General features: G+C 40.2%; 1 protein-coding gene across 5 annotated transcripts in view; it reads left to right on the forward strand.

The window, feature by feature from the left end:
- Positions 1 to 692: 692 nt before the first annotated feature.
- The window catches only part of luzp1 (leucine zipper protein 1), a 69806-nt gene continuing 57280 nt past the window's right edge, over positions 693 to 13218 (forward strand). For 2 of the 5 annotated variants that reach the window (XM_015348651.2, XM_015348652.2), the window contains exons 1-2: positions 693 to 918; positions 2293 to 2339. The gene's annotated coding sequence lies outside the window, so the exon portion shown is untranslated. Of the gene's footprint in view, positions 919 to 1882; positions 2345 to 13218 lie in introns of those variants that run through there. The other 3 variants (XM_015348650.2, XM_006631418.3, XM_069195524.1) reach the window with 3 other exon arrangements.

Below are 13218 nucleotides of genomic sequence, written 5' to 3' on the forward strand. Positions count from 1 at the left end.
TTTCGTTCACTTACTAGAGCTTCTCATTAAAAGAAAGAGTTTTAATCACCATCCTGACTCTGGTTGGATGGAAACAGTGGAGAACCATACTGTAAAACTAAGTGTCCCACTGCATCTACTCAATCCTTTTCAGATGGTATATTTTCCACTGTACAAAGAGCACCTCATAAAGTAACTCGCGTCAGCAAGTTAAATAATCTGGCCTTTGTTAAATCATCATTCCTTTCCTGCATTAATTAATGTGTTTCCTTTTTACATCTCCTTGTAATAAAGAGCTGTCTCTCAAAGGACAGGCTAGATAAATAAGTACAGTGCAGATAGGTACACTGACAACAGATCCTCAATTATTTTGCAAAATGAGCCAACAGCTTGTAACGTTTTCATGAATAACAGAAAGTAATCGTGGCCAGAAAATCCTACACAAACAAAAATCAAAACAATCTAATTAGGTTTTAGCTCAGCCCAACTTGCTAACTCCTGAATGACAGAGATTTCACCTTGGGCTACGTAGGCATGTTATGTAAACGGGGACTGTTTCCTACCTATTTATCCGTTTCTTACCCTCAGAATGACATTTATGAACAGCCATGTAGATGACCTGGAGATGCAGTGCGTCACTGTGACCTCACAAGAGCAATACAGCCAAACGGTCTTCCCTCCTCATTGTGTGAAAGTGCAAGGTGTGTATCACTCCTCCTTGAGAAACAACCAAATATAATACCGCACCCGGAACTTGGAACGGCACAGGCTGAGATTGTCCAGACAGGCAACCCATCGCGGATTCTGTACATACACGAGTCAGCCAGCAGCGCGATAGAAATGCAAGGAATTATCATTGTTATAGTATTAGGAGCAAACATGTAAAGCAGTGAATAACATGCTAGGAAGTGCTGTGTACAACAGGGCTCTCCAACACAGGTCCGTGGGTTTAAATTGGCTACTTTATCATCAAATACGTCTGAAAATGCCATTAATAATTTACTTATTAGAGCTTTTATTTTGCGTTCTCTCAGACTGTCATAGATCTTGATTTGCCCGTGAAAACCACAATTTTTTTATTGTTGTGAAAAATAAAAAGATGCAATTAATGAAATTGCGCGCTAAAGTAGGGGATCAGTTACTGTATTTGAAAGTCTCACTAGAATTAAAATCCTACAGGCAGTGGGGTTTTAAAGACCATGTTTGAAAATCCTTTGTATATTCACGTATATGTATGTTTACCTGTGTTCGTTAGTTCAATATACCCTAGTTAATCGAATTCTCTTTTTGGTAATGAAAGAACTCTAGTGAATTAATTAACTTGAGCAAGCAGTTTTTTTTTTTGCAACTCTTAAATTGCATATTGTAGTCAACCGTCGAGTTATGAACATACTGAAAAGACTAGAACTCTTACATAAATACAAATATAGCGCGCCGAGAAGCACTAGGCACGAATAACAACTTGCAGTATTAACTGCTGAGCTTGTTGTAAAAGTTTTTCTTGTAAGGGCCGTAGTGGGTCAACACGTTTGCACTAACCGGCGCGCTCAAATGCAGCTGAAATTAAGATTCGACATTTCGGTTTCGTTTGAAAAAAACAACAGTCGGACTTCCACACAGCGGAGTCATGTCGGAGACTCCCCCCCTCTTTCCCATCCCCCTCCCCACGCCCCTTCTTCCCGAAACCACCAACTTCTTAGATCCCTGTTTCTCGTATTCTTCCAGTCAGGAGAGAGCTAGACTTTAAAAAAAAAAACCTCCCTTTTTTGCAGTAAACTGAAAGAACGACAGGTCCTGTAATTTGTTAGTCCCGCCTGCCATCTCCGCAATCAGCCCCAACGTATAAGTGACGCACATTGCCGGGGGTAAACTAACTCCAGGCAAGCACGACTCCGCTAACATTGGAGGTGGTTACTTTTGACAGGAAAGCCCGTCCCCACCTTTTTTTTTACGCACGCCGGCAATGTGTTTTTTAAGATCAGCGATTCCTTGGGAAGAGGCGGGCTCTTTCTGGCAGAGAGGGGGCGTCCCTCGCCAGAGCCTGAGACGAGCGTAGTCGACGACGACGATGGGGGGTGGCTCTTTTCCTGCGCGGAGGAAAGCCCACCTTTTTCATTGTTAGGATCTGTGGAATGTGATGGTTTGATCCTGCAGAGCTGGGAGGGGAAAAAGAGGGGAAGAAGCAGCGAGGGTTGTGTGCGCAGGGGGGGGGGAGCATTCTGCTTGTACCATTGAGGGCGAAACTTTAAGAAACGGGAGTTGGGTTTTGTTTTAAAGACTAAGAGACGGTCTCTTTCTCGTCCGTTTACGCAGCGCAACTGAATGTATTCCTGGAGGGTGAAACGCCGGTTTTCCATATGGTAAGGTAAGGAGGTATGATTTATTTCTCCGAGGCTGCTTGGCACAGACTGGGAAAACGGAGCTACTGTATTCCAGTGTGCGACTGCATGACTGAACTGCGCCAGGAGAGCTTTTTCGCTGCTGCCCTGTTCCACAGCCGGCAGCCAGAAAACCCCCGCGTGAAAGGGGATTGTTGTGAAAACCAGGTGGCTGTATCGCCGACCGCTGGAACAGCTGTTTTAAAGTCGTTAGCGGTTTCTTTTCAACCGGGTTGGACACATCTTGTTTTCCTCTCTAGCTCTTCGGACATTTCCAGAGCCAGCGCTGCGTTTCCTTAGGGCTCCCGACACTTCAAACCCCAACTGCAACAAATAAGCATTAAGATACATTGTGCCGTGTAGCTGAGGAAACTGTAAATCGTGAACTACCCGGCAAACTTTTTTTTTTAAATCGGAAGTTTCATAAAAAAAAAACAATTGAAGGCGATGGGGTTACACAATTGCTATCTGAAATGCGCCAAAACTCTCAAGTAATTCTGTAGATCGGTCGTCAGCTGGTTTTTCTTGAGAACGAAGTGGGGTGCCCGTTAATTTTGTTGGAGTGTTGAACGGTGAACAGAAAAATACTTGCGCGAACAATGTATTTTGTAAGCGCTCACGATGTCTTTCTTGTCGAATCGCCTCAAGATCAGGACTCGAAAAACGGAGGTTACAATGTTAAATGAGACATGAAGTTCAAAACTTTCTGGGTGTTACGCTTGCCAGAGTACTCTCATTGCGGTAAAAGTATACTGTCGTGGTCTGATGGAAATATTTTATTTTAAAACGAAACGAAGTTTCAGCTGCGCGTTGTTTTTGGAGACTTGGCAATAAACTAAGTTAATAACAACACGCGTTGTTTGTTTCTGTCGCTATTGTAAGACAATTCTAATGAATCGCAATGTAGCAGAGCCGGTAACTGGCTACAGTAAAGTGTCTGTGTTGCATGTTGCTTGTAATAGGTCAGATGAATGCGCCTGGGTTATCAGTTGATTGCTGAAGGTTGTGGAAATTAAATATTTAAGCTAGCACTGAAAGGGACGGTTAACACCGTAGATTTGCGAATTGCTTACATTTTAGGCAATGACAATTTGAGAATTAACACGTGTAATGCTGCCCCAGATAGATGAAGACGGAAACGGTAACGCAGTCCACTTTCCTTTTTGTATGTATAGATATTTGAGAATCAAATAACTGTATGGGAGGGAATGCATGTTATAGGTACTGTAAACTATTAAAGCTGTTTCCTTTTACATAAGTTGTGTACATCTTTCCCTTTTTCACCTTGAGAGGTGCATTTTGATTTAATGTTAGTGTGCACACTTAAAAGCCCCGGACAAACATGTATTTAGTGTTTGAGGGCACTTTAAGTTAATTACAGCATGCTGCGTGTTAGTGCAAGGTGCGTTTTGTAGCAGAGGCTTTTAGGATAGATGGCTTTTCGCTTCTGCATATTTCCGAATATACTGCACCAAATCGTCGTCAAGTATGTTTTGGGTTGCAGTACTGAAGATGTTTATGATTTTCAGTTAGCAGTCTTGCGGGGACCTGTCAGGAGCATCGCAGGAACATCTCCTGCCCACAACAGACGCCATGAAGCGGGGAAGTGTATTTTAATGAAGTCAAATTCTGAATATGTACGAACGCGGTTACTGCAACAGAATAATAATTGCACAGGTGGGGCGCATAATATGGCACCTGCCCCAACCTGTTTCAAGCACGAAGTGACTGCTTTTTAAGTGAGCGTTAGGTTTTCTGAAATTCCCAGAGATGGAGGCGTTTGGTGTAACTCATTGGTTCAATATAGTTCGGCTACTGAAATCCATTTTCTAGCCTTTTATTTCAGTAGTACTAATTTTTTTATCATCCGGTTTTATTCCAATGCCTGCTGCCATTACAAAGGGAAAGGTGTGAAATTCACTATCTTCTGTCTTTTGAGTGGTAAACAAGTTTATGTAGCAAATATGTGCATGCTGTAATCCATGGCTGGATTACGTGATGTCCTTACTAAATAGTTGAATTATTAAGCAATCAAGTGACAAAGGTGGGATTGCACCAAAGTGCAAAGAGGGATAGGAATTGGTTGGTCTGGTGCTTGACATCTAAACTGTTCTCTGGCCCTGTTTCAGAAATCAAGTTGATCAATTTAAACTTGAAGCTGCTGCCCCTTTAACTGTTTGGTTTGGTATGTTGTTGCTGTTCCCCTTCAAGTGTGGCTGAATTCCTTTTCTTACTAGAGGCTCCTGGCAAAGGTCACAGGGTGACCATCATTGATTTCTTCAGTGCAAAACTGTTTTTATGGGAGATGGGAGGGAAAAAAGGGCAGTTTGCCAGCAGTAAATTCAGATCGAAGACTTCTTCAAATCTAAGTTTGTTTTGTTTTTTTTTGCCATGTGAATCAGATACACTCAATCAGACCAAACTTGTTTAAAATCCAAACCTGTTTTTCTCTAGTGAAATACCTTTTCTAATGTTTGGGAACAACTGGAGGTTGTTATCCTTCAGATTTGCACTTCAAGGAGCAGATGTTACTAACAGATTCGTACTTCAATCTTGGAATTTTTAAAGAATGTCCAAGAAGTGTTCTTTTCTTAACCCAGATGTTTCTAAAAAGACCATGCTTCTTACCAGTCTTGTTTATGTTCTTGTGAGATACAGGATGGATATGTAAATCCTTTGAAATATTTGATAAGTTACTTTTGTGCAAAAATGTATCATCATGGAACATTGAAAGCCAGTTCATTATACTTCTAAAGACTCAAGTGAATTATATCATGGAAAAATGACTAATCACTTTATTTTCAATGACTAAATGCTTAGTAATGGATATCATTAATGGCTGGGATTAAATTAGAATTACTGTATTGTGTTCTTAACATTCTAGCAAGGCTTACTAAGGAAGCTGCAAAATATGCTGCAGATGAGTGTTTTATCATCTCTAAGCTGTCTTGTTTTAAAGTACTCAAAAGCCAGTGTTGACATTTCTACAGAATGCTCCTTAAGATCCCGCTTGCGCCCTAAGCTTCTAGGAATAAGCAGCTTGATGATAGTGGATGGATGTTTTGGATATGATTTAATGAAACAGGCTGCTTAATGAGGAATCGAGGGAAAAATAGTCTTACCTGCTTATTTAAACACTCTTTTAGTTGGAGACCAGCACAGTTTGAAACGCCAAGTCCTTAGCAAGCATTCGCTGCATTCTCCAAAGTGTTCTGCAGATGTGACGTTTTGCATTTCCAAAGTAGAACCGAGTCTATAAAGTAAACTACAGAAGTCTAAAACCGCCGCTCACCAATAAATGTTTCTTTATCTCTAGATTGGAGAGGTAAATGATCCAATAACTGATTGCTTTCTCCTGGAGCCGGGCTGCTCCTGATTTAACTGTGAGCCTTTTACAGGAGGAGAAGAGAAGGATGTCGAATCAAGCTTCAGATTATTTTCATATTCCTGACCTCATGGCAAAGGGAGCATGCTTAATAGGGCAATGGGGTTCTGCCAAACCCACTGTTCAGTAAATTATTAACAGGCTTAACCATACTTCACACATTACCATACATGCTTTGCTTTTCAGTATCCTGCGAGAGCGTTTTCTCCTCAACTGGTTTGTTTGGTAAACTCTCCCAAAGTTGGAATGGGAGCCCGTGCACGGAGTGAGCCAAGAGTACCCTGGGTGGCATGGTCTGCCCAGGTACAGTGGGCTCACCCACATGTCCCTTGCCATTAGGGGAAGCTCAGTCATAGCCCTCTGAATGAGCCTCCTTGTTAGAGGTGTTGCTCACTTTCCTCAGTGGGGCTCTTTTGCATACAGTGGTCCCATTAAACATTTGTATGTTATGATGCAGCACTATACGTATAACAATAACAAACTAAATCTCTTTAAATCTAAAATATTGTATGGTTGCAAGTGTGCCAACCACTCAGTTAATTACTTCTATAATTCAGTATCTGTTTTACAGAGTGCAAGTTGTATTTGCTTTAGGCCATGTGTTAAAGGAACAAAAGCTGTTTTAAGTTACAGCATATCCTATAGGTGTGTCACTAAAAAGTTACAGCCATTCCTCACTTTGATGCTTCTAGCTTTTCAAAAGACTCGGCCTTCTCCTCCCTTTTCTGGATTTTAAATCGCTTAAATCATTTCTTGCGTGTTGGAGAAACTATCTGCGTGTCTCCTTCTCTCCTGTGCTATACACGTGGTATTGCTTGAGAAGTAACTCCGGGGAAAAAATAGCCATTCCAAATTGGGTGAGAATATGACCTAAATCGACTGTTCCAAATGTATTTAGGAGGTAAAAAAAAAAAAAGAACAGTCCTGCATTTCTGTTTTTGTTTTTGTCAGATCACCAATGGCAAAAGGAATAGTTTTGCAAATGCTCCACATTGAGGTATGAGGTGAAGAATGCAATTGCTGTATTGCTATTGTCTGTGATGCAGGATTGGAAAGTAACAGAGATATGCACACGTGCCTCTACAATTTTGTCAAGCTTACCATTTTTATATTGTCTCCACCCTGCCTCCTGTACCTCAAGGGGAGACTTAATAAAATGCGTCGCCCAAAAATAGTACAGTTTATTGTATTCAACAAAGACCAAGGCCTGCTGCAAACATTGTGAATATTTAATAGACATTTCAATAGACTGGTTAATTTTTATTATTGCGCAGGCCAGCTGGATGCCAGGCAAAAGCAGTTGGCAGAATACTTTATATAGTCTTTGTTGATTCCAGTCATCATATAGTACAAAGGTTTTCTCCAGAGCACCTAGTTGTGTTCTCTGCTCTTTGGTAGGTTAAACAGACTATTCAAGAAGCATGAGTCAAAGACAAACTGTGCAATCCTTATGCTTGGTTCTGTAGGGTCTGTGGGGATCTGAAATCCACACTCCTCAGTGACTGAAGACATTAAGACCCTTGTGATTAAGACCTGTTAAGTCTGTTGATTCCGTTATGTGACAAGGAAGGCTAGAGGCCTCTGTGGATTTCCAGGCCTCAGAATGAAGATCCCAGTCTGTCTTATGGCACATCACACTCCAGATTGCTGCCTGTACTGGGGGGAAAGTTTTTTTTTTGTGGTTTAAAGCTGTTTTTTTTTCTTCTGGCCTATTTTTAACCTCAGTATGGCATCTGACTCGGCATGGAATATTTTTGAAGGCTTTATTTTTAGTCACAAAATTATACTTGGTTCTCATGAAATTTTTTTTTTTTTTTTTTTTTGGTTTTGGTGAATGAACCTGCCTCAGACACAAGCTTGGCTTCATTTTATAACAGAAAGACAGCCTCCAAATAAATGCTGCACTTAGATGTTAGAAATGGAAGCAGCAGGATATTACTGCTGGTCCTGGTGGTTGATTTTTTAAAGGGCTAATATTTGGAGCCAGTAACATGTAGAATTCTAAATTCTTTTCCTGTGGGTGACATTGCCTGTTGTAAAAAGCTGACAAATGAATTTGGTTTGGTTCAAACAATCTTGACTTTGTTCCTATAAAGATTTTGTGGGTTTTTCAGTTCTTTAAATCTTTCAAGACTGACGTTTAGACCTATTTTTAGAGCCTAATGAAATTTAAGGAACACTTACCTGCCTTAACAATTAGATTGTTCATCAGCAACTATGGTGGATGTGTCTGAACAATTGTAAATACTGATTGAAAGCTGAGGTTCATCCTCTTGAAATGCATAGTAAGCCTTAGAATTGAAACCATAAACTTTTCCTCATGTGAATTTATTATCTCAATGCCCAAATGCCTGACTTGTGATGAGAGGTAAATCAATTTTGGGAGAAAGATGTCTTATTAGTTTGAATAGGAGTACAGGACTACACATTGATATGCTATACTGTCCGGCTGTCTACATACAGCCTGAAAAAGGAAAACTGTGATGAGCATCTGTGACTGTGATCAGCCTGACACATACTGAATTGATTTAATAACATCAAACTGAATATTCCTGTTATAGTTCTTGTTTTAGGTTCTGTCCTCGGTCAAACTGGAGATGAGTGAGAACACGTGATTAATGGGGTGTTATCCACTGTGTCTATCTCATTGAAGAGTGCTGCTGGTGGTTTAATTGTGCTTCTTCTTTGACCCTAAATTTCAAACACGACAATTAATTGGGAGAACAATAAGTCTAAAAAATGTGGGAGGACAATGGCGTTGGGAGTTGGTGAGCATAAAAAGACGGGGTATTTTTTCGACTGCCTTGTTTAGAGCAAATAAAATAACTTGCATATTTAAGCTCACAATTTGGATTAAAAAAAACTTTTAGCCTGCTGCATCGAAATTGTAATTTGGAAACTGCTATGAATTTTCTGTGTACAGTGTAATGCAATGCTCATGTAATATAGGAGTCCAGGTAGTGAGACCCTAATTCTGCATCAAGGGTGGGGATGCTTACTAAAATATGGAATGTGTATTTCAGTGGCATTGTCTCATCGTGACTGTCAATAAACGAATGAGTGAATGTTGTGAAATATTGTGGTTGCGATGCTGGAATATTGATCCATAAACTGAAACTGAAATTCTACGAAACTAGACTAGTGATAGCATGAACTATCAGGAGGTGTACTTTCTGTGTTGGGGGTGGGGACACTTTCTGTCTGCTTTACACTAAGGTATTGTTTTTCTTTGCGTAGGACTTTGGCAGGATCTGCTGATATTCCTTGTAGGGAAAGTGACTTAACCATGAGGGAAAAATTGAGGCATTCCTGGAAAAGGGTGTCATCCTCAATTAACAGACCCGATAGTGGGTGATAAATCATTGGGCCTATTTGGGTTAGTGTACGGATATGGCCATCTCTGGCACTTAAACGTAAGCTTCATAAATTCTGTCCTTTAGGAATATTTCCTTGAGATTTATGAAGTAGGTGTTTTCTGATTTAATTTTAAGAACTTCCACTACCTTTAGTATATGTTGAAACTGTCTGCTATGAAGTCTATAAACCACTATAAACTATAAACCACCTTGTTCTTTCAGTGAACATCCCCACTCATCATTGTCTTTCAATAAACTTTCTGATTTTGTACCTCACGTGACTATTTGGAATACCAGACGTGCAAAATACCTATTCCGCACACCCAGATAAAGCACTTCTATTAACTGCAGATCAGAATTTCAGGGATTTTGACCGCAAGAAAGTTTCCCAGCTCTCAGCCTTCACTCAAACTCTGTACATCTCTCTTTTCCGCTACAGTGTCGGTTACCCTGAAATAACTTACATGACGTCTGACTCCTTTTCCTTTCAAATCTTCCATTTCCTTCACTCCGTTTTTTTTGTGCTGCATCTGACAAGTCAACAAACAAAGGTTTACAAAAAGAGCTCTGTCACCATTCAAAGAATAAGTGAACTACTCAATTACCCACATTGGAAACTTTACCTAGAGAAACAATAATACGTTTAATTGAAAACACAAATTAAAAAAAGCTATTTAATAGGTACCACTAAATCTTAATTCTCAGTGTGAACAGAAGGCTTAACACCTCATCCTTTATGTGCCCTTAAGGAGCTTGTCCCTTCACCAAAACTAAAACCTGAGGTTTGTGTTTCTCCTAATCTGAGTGAAGTATTCTCTACATCATTTTATTGCGTGCTTTAGTTGCAGTCAGATATGGGCAACACTTTTTTTGGAAGAGACTGCCCTGTTTATCTAGGTAGTGTCCTTCTCATATGTTTGTAGATGAAATTAAGATGGCTGCAAGCAGTTTATTTTCACAAAAGCTCTGTAGAGCTTCTGCAGACTAGAAGCCTATAGGGTCACAGCTGAGCTGCTCATTGCGATAGTCTGCTGTTAAGAGCTGCAATACGAGCAGACAGGTAACAGGGATTGGGCAAAGAATGGGAGCCTGTCAGTTTACAGTTAAATAGGCAGCTGAGAAATCTTAAGACCAATGTTCCCACTCTAAAAAAATAGTTTCTGACTGAAATAAAAGCCTGTGGGATAAAAAGATGTGCTTGATTTAATCTGAGGAATTTTGTGTGTTAAAAATAAGACTGCTCCAAGCTGGCTGTTTGTGAACTTGGTAACAGAGTGGGGAGGTAAGTGTAAACAGCAATCATCTTCTTTAGTAAAGCAGAAAGGAGCTGTTTGATTTCCTTGTCTGCAAGCACAAAGGAACAAGTTCTCCTTGAATGTTGATTTCAGCAATCAGAACTTGAACCTCAAAAAACGCATATATGTTTTTCAGTTCATGGGATTCAATGTTGCGGGAAAGGGCTTATGATGGCTAAGTAGAAGGATTAAAAAAAAATGAGAATTTGAGTAGCTCTGTTCCAAATTTTAATTTCTGGAACATGACACAAATCCAAGAGCATACATTTTTATGTTTCTTGGCCTGTGACCAGATCTTGACTTTGACTTTTCTGTTTTCAGATTTAAAGACTAAATACAGCTGGTTTATGCGGTTTGCAGATAGTAGGGATGTGACAAATATCAGAAGCTTTAGTCAACCTATAGCATGGGTGTCACCTAAATAATAATGATGTCCAAAACGCCTGGCATATGCTGTAAGCCTTCACCTTGTTTACCTGTAGGCTTGGGAAGGACCAATTGTTTAGACTCGGCTAGATTCTTAAGATTGTTCACTAGCGAGTTAATCCAACAGCTATGGGGTTCGTTTTGATGATAGTTCTGCCGTCCTGGCCTTCACTTTGCAGCTTGGGAATGTGTGAAAACGGATCACCCTTCTTCTTCCCTGTGTGAGGTTTAATTGAAGCCGCCGCTCCTGTCTCACAAGTGGGGAAAGTTTAGAGAGGATCTGGGAGTGTTTCAGAGTGAGCGTGATGATGGAAGGGTGTAGTGGAATGCTTGGAATCGTATTAGGCTGGATAAATGATTTTCAAATGAATTTTCCATCTGGAGCTTCTGCAAGGCTTGCTGCGCATTTAGATCCCTCCTTTCATCTGTGCTGTATCTGGGTTATAAATGATTAAATATGTGTGTTGAGCAGACCAAGACCAAAAGGGAGAAATACCTTTCTAGTATTGGCCAGTGTTTAAGTGGTTTTGAGTGTTGAGCCTCTTTATTGCGAAGGCTGTGTAGCTGCTATATCTGCTGATTCTCTTTGAAGCGGTATAGGTTTTGTTTATCTAACTGTCTGGGGTTGTCCAAGGAAAGCCCAGTACAATACATTATCGAACGGAGGATCAAACACTAGTAGACCACATGCATAGATCATTACAGGATGCCGTTTGGCGACTGGTCCAACATGAAATAGTAATCTATCTGCACATAGGGTATCGAAGAGGTCAATATTCAATCCTTTATGCAGCTGGCTCCTAACATTATTGGTGATGTTTCTGCACATGCACAAATCGTAGGGATTCAAGAATCTGCTGAAGAGTTTCTGTTTTTCCTGTATTCCATCTTTGAAAGTCAAATTCATGTATCGGGACAACAAGGAGCCATGTGTTAGTGTCCATGAAGAACCCTCAGTAACCAACTGCTGAATTTCTTCTCTAACTCAGTTCAACAAGCTGTTTCTTATCAGGGATCATGTATATCAGAGGTAAATCTTTAGAGGAGGGGACTTGTTTGTTTGCTTGTCATAGCTCTTGAAGTTCTTTCTGATGCTTTTTGTTTAGGTCAAAAAGTAGAGACAGCAAAAGAAAATATAAAAATACCCAGTTTTCTGGGTTACTAAAGGTTGAAGATCTTGGAGATGGGGAGACACATCGATAAGTGTGTGATGCTAGGAAATAGCACAATGTTTCTTAAGTTTGAAGGTACAGGCTTGGGTTTGTGGCATACGTACTGTAAAATAAAGCCATCAGTGGGCTTTGCACATGTCAAAAGTCAGAGTTCTCTGGCCTTTAATAATGCTGATGGATTCTAAAGTTCCTCAGCTACAGTAAACAGACGGTTGGGAATGTTCTCACGTCTGATAAGTACTTCTATTTTAGTCAACAGAAAGTAATGAATAATCTGATGTGTTGAGTCCTTTTTTTTTAGACTGAGCTAATCACTGTGAAGCTTAAGCGAATAATTTTTCTAATAGTGGAGCATTTTACTTGTCTTCTAGGTAACACTTTCTTATTGTATCAATCTTAGCTGGCTTCATTCTGGTTTTCATTTTTTTGTGTTTGTATCTTGGCTTAGTTTTTTGGACCAGATTCCCTGGGATATTTTTTTTTGCTTTTATTACTGTTACTGGTCCTTCTTTCATTTTAATGAGGCAATGAGTTATAGTTTAGCTACACGAAGCTCCACTATATTAAGATACTTCTCAGTAAGTGGGAGGTGACCCTTGCAAGATAGTGTGTTTGGGATAGAAATTGCGACCGCATGACCTTTACAATAAGTGTATTGGTATTTTAGAGAACTTCTGAGCTCGAACTAGCCAGGTGCTTTCCAGTGTTCTTGCAGTGTTCTTGTTCTCTTCATCGGGTGCATCTTTTGAAAAAATTCCATACATTTTGTAATTCTGATGTGCCTCACCGATGATCTCCGTCTTCATCAGGAAAGACTGTGTTTCCCCTCTATACCTGTCATTGAAACTGACACGTTGATGAAACAAATACTTTGTAGAGTTTGTCTGATATTTGATCCTAGAAAACTCTTGTCTCCTGGCTACATGTTTGTGATCCTGCTGATTGAAAGAGAGGTGGAGTTGGGGAGTGGACAGTCGGAAAAGCATTTTTTGCCACTTTTTTCACATTCTTCTGTACAGGCCAGATTTTTAGGATTAACTCCCACGATTCTAATCTGTTATTCTTCACTCTGTTTTTTTTTGGAGGGGTGGGGGGGGGTGGAGTTGTTCTTTACACAAGGAAGTTTCAGCAGTGATTCTAGGGTATTTTTGGAAGTCAATGAAAAGAGAAATTTGAACCGCTTGCCCTTAAAAGGGAAGTCTGGGTCAGCTGTGTGGAAACTCATGT

This window comes from Lepisosteus oculatus, chromosome 11, assembly GCF_040954835.1.
Source record: "Lepisosteus oculatus isolate fLepOcu1 chromosome 11, fLepOcu1.hap2, whole genome shotgun sequence".
NCBI lineage: Eukaryota > Metazoa > Chordata > Actinopteri > Semionotiformes > Lepisosteidae > Lepisosteus > Lepisosteus oculatus.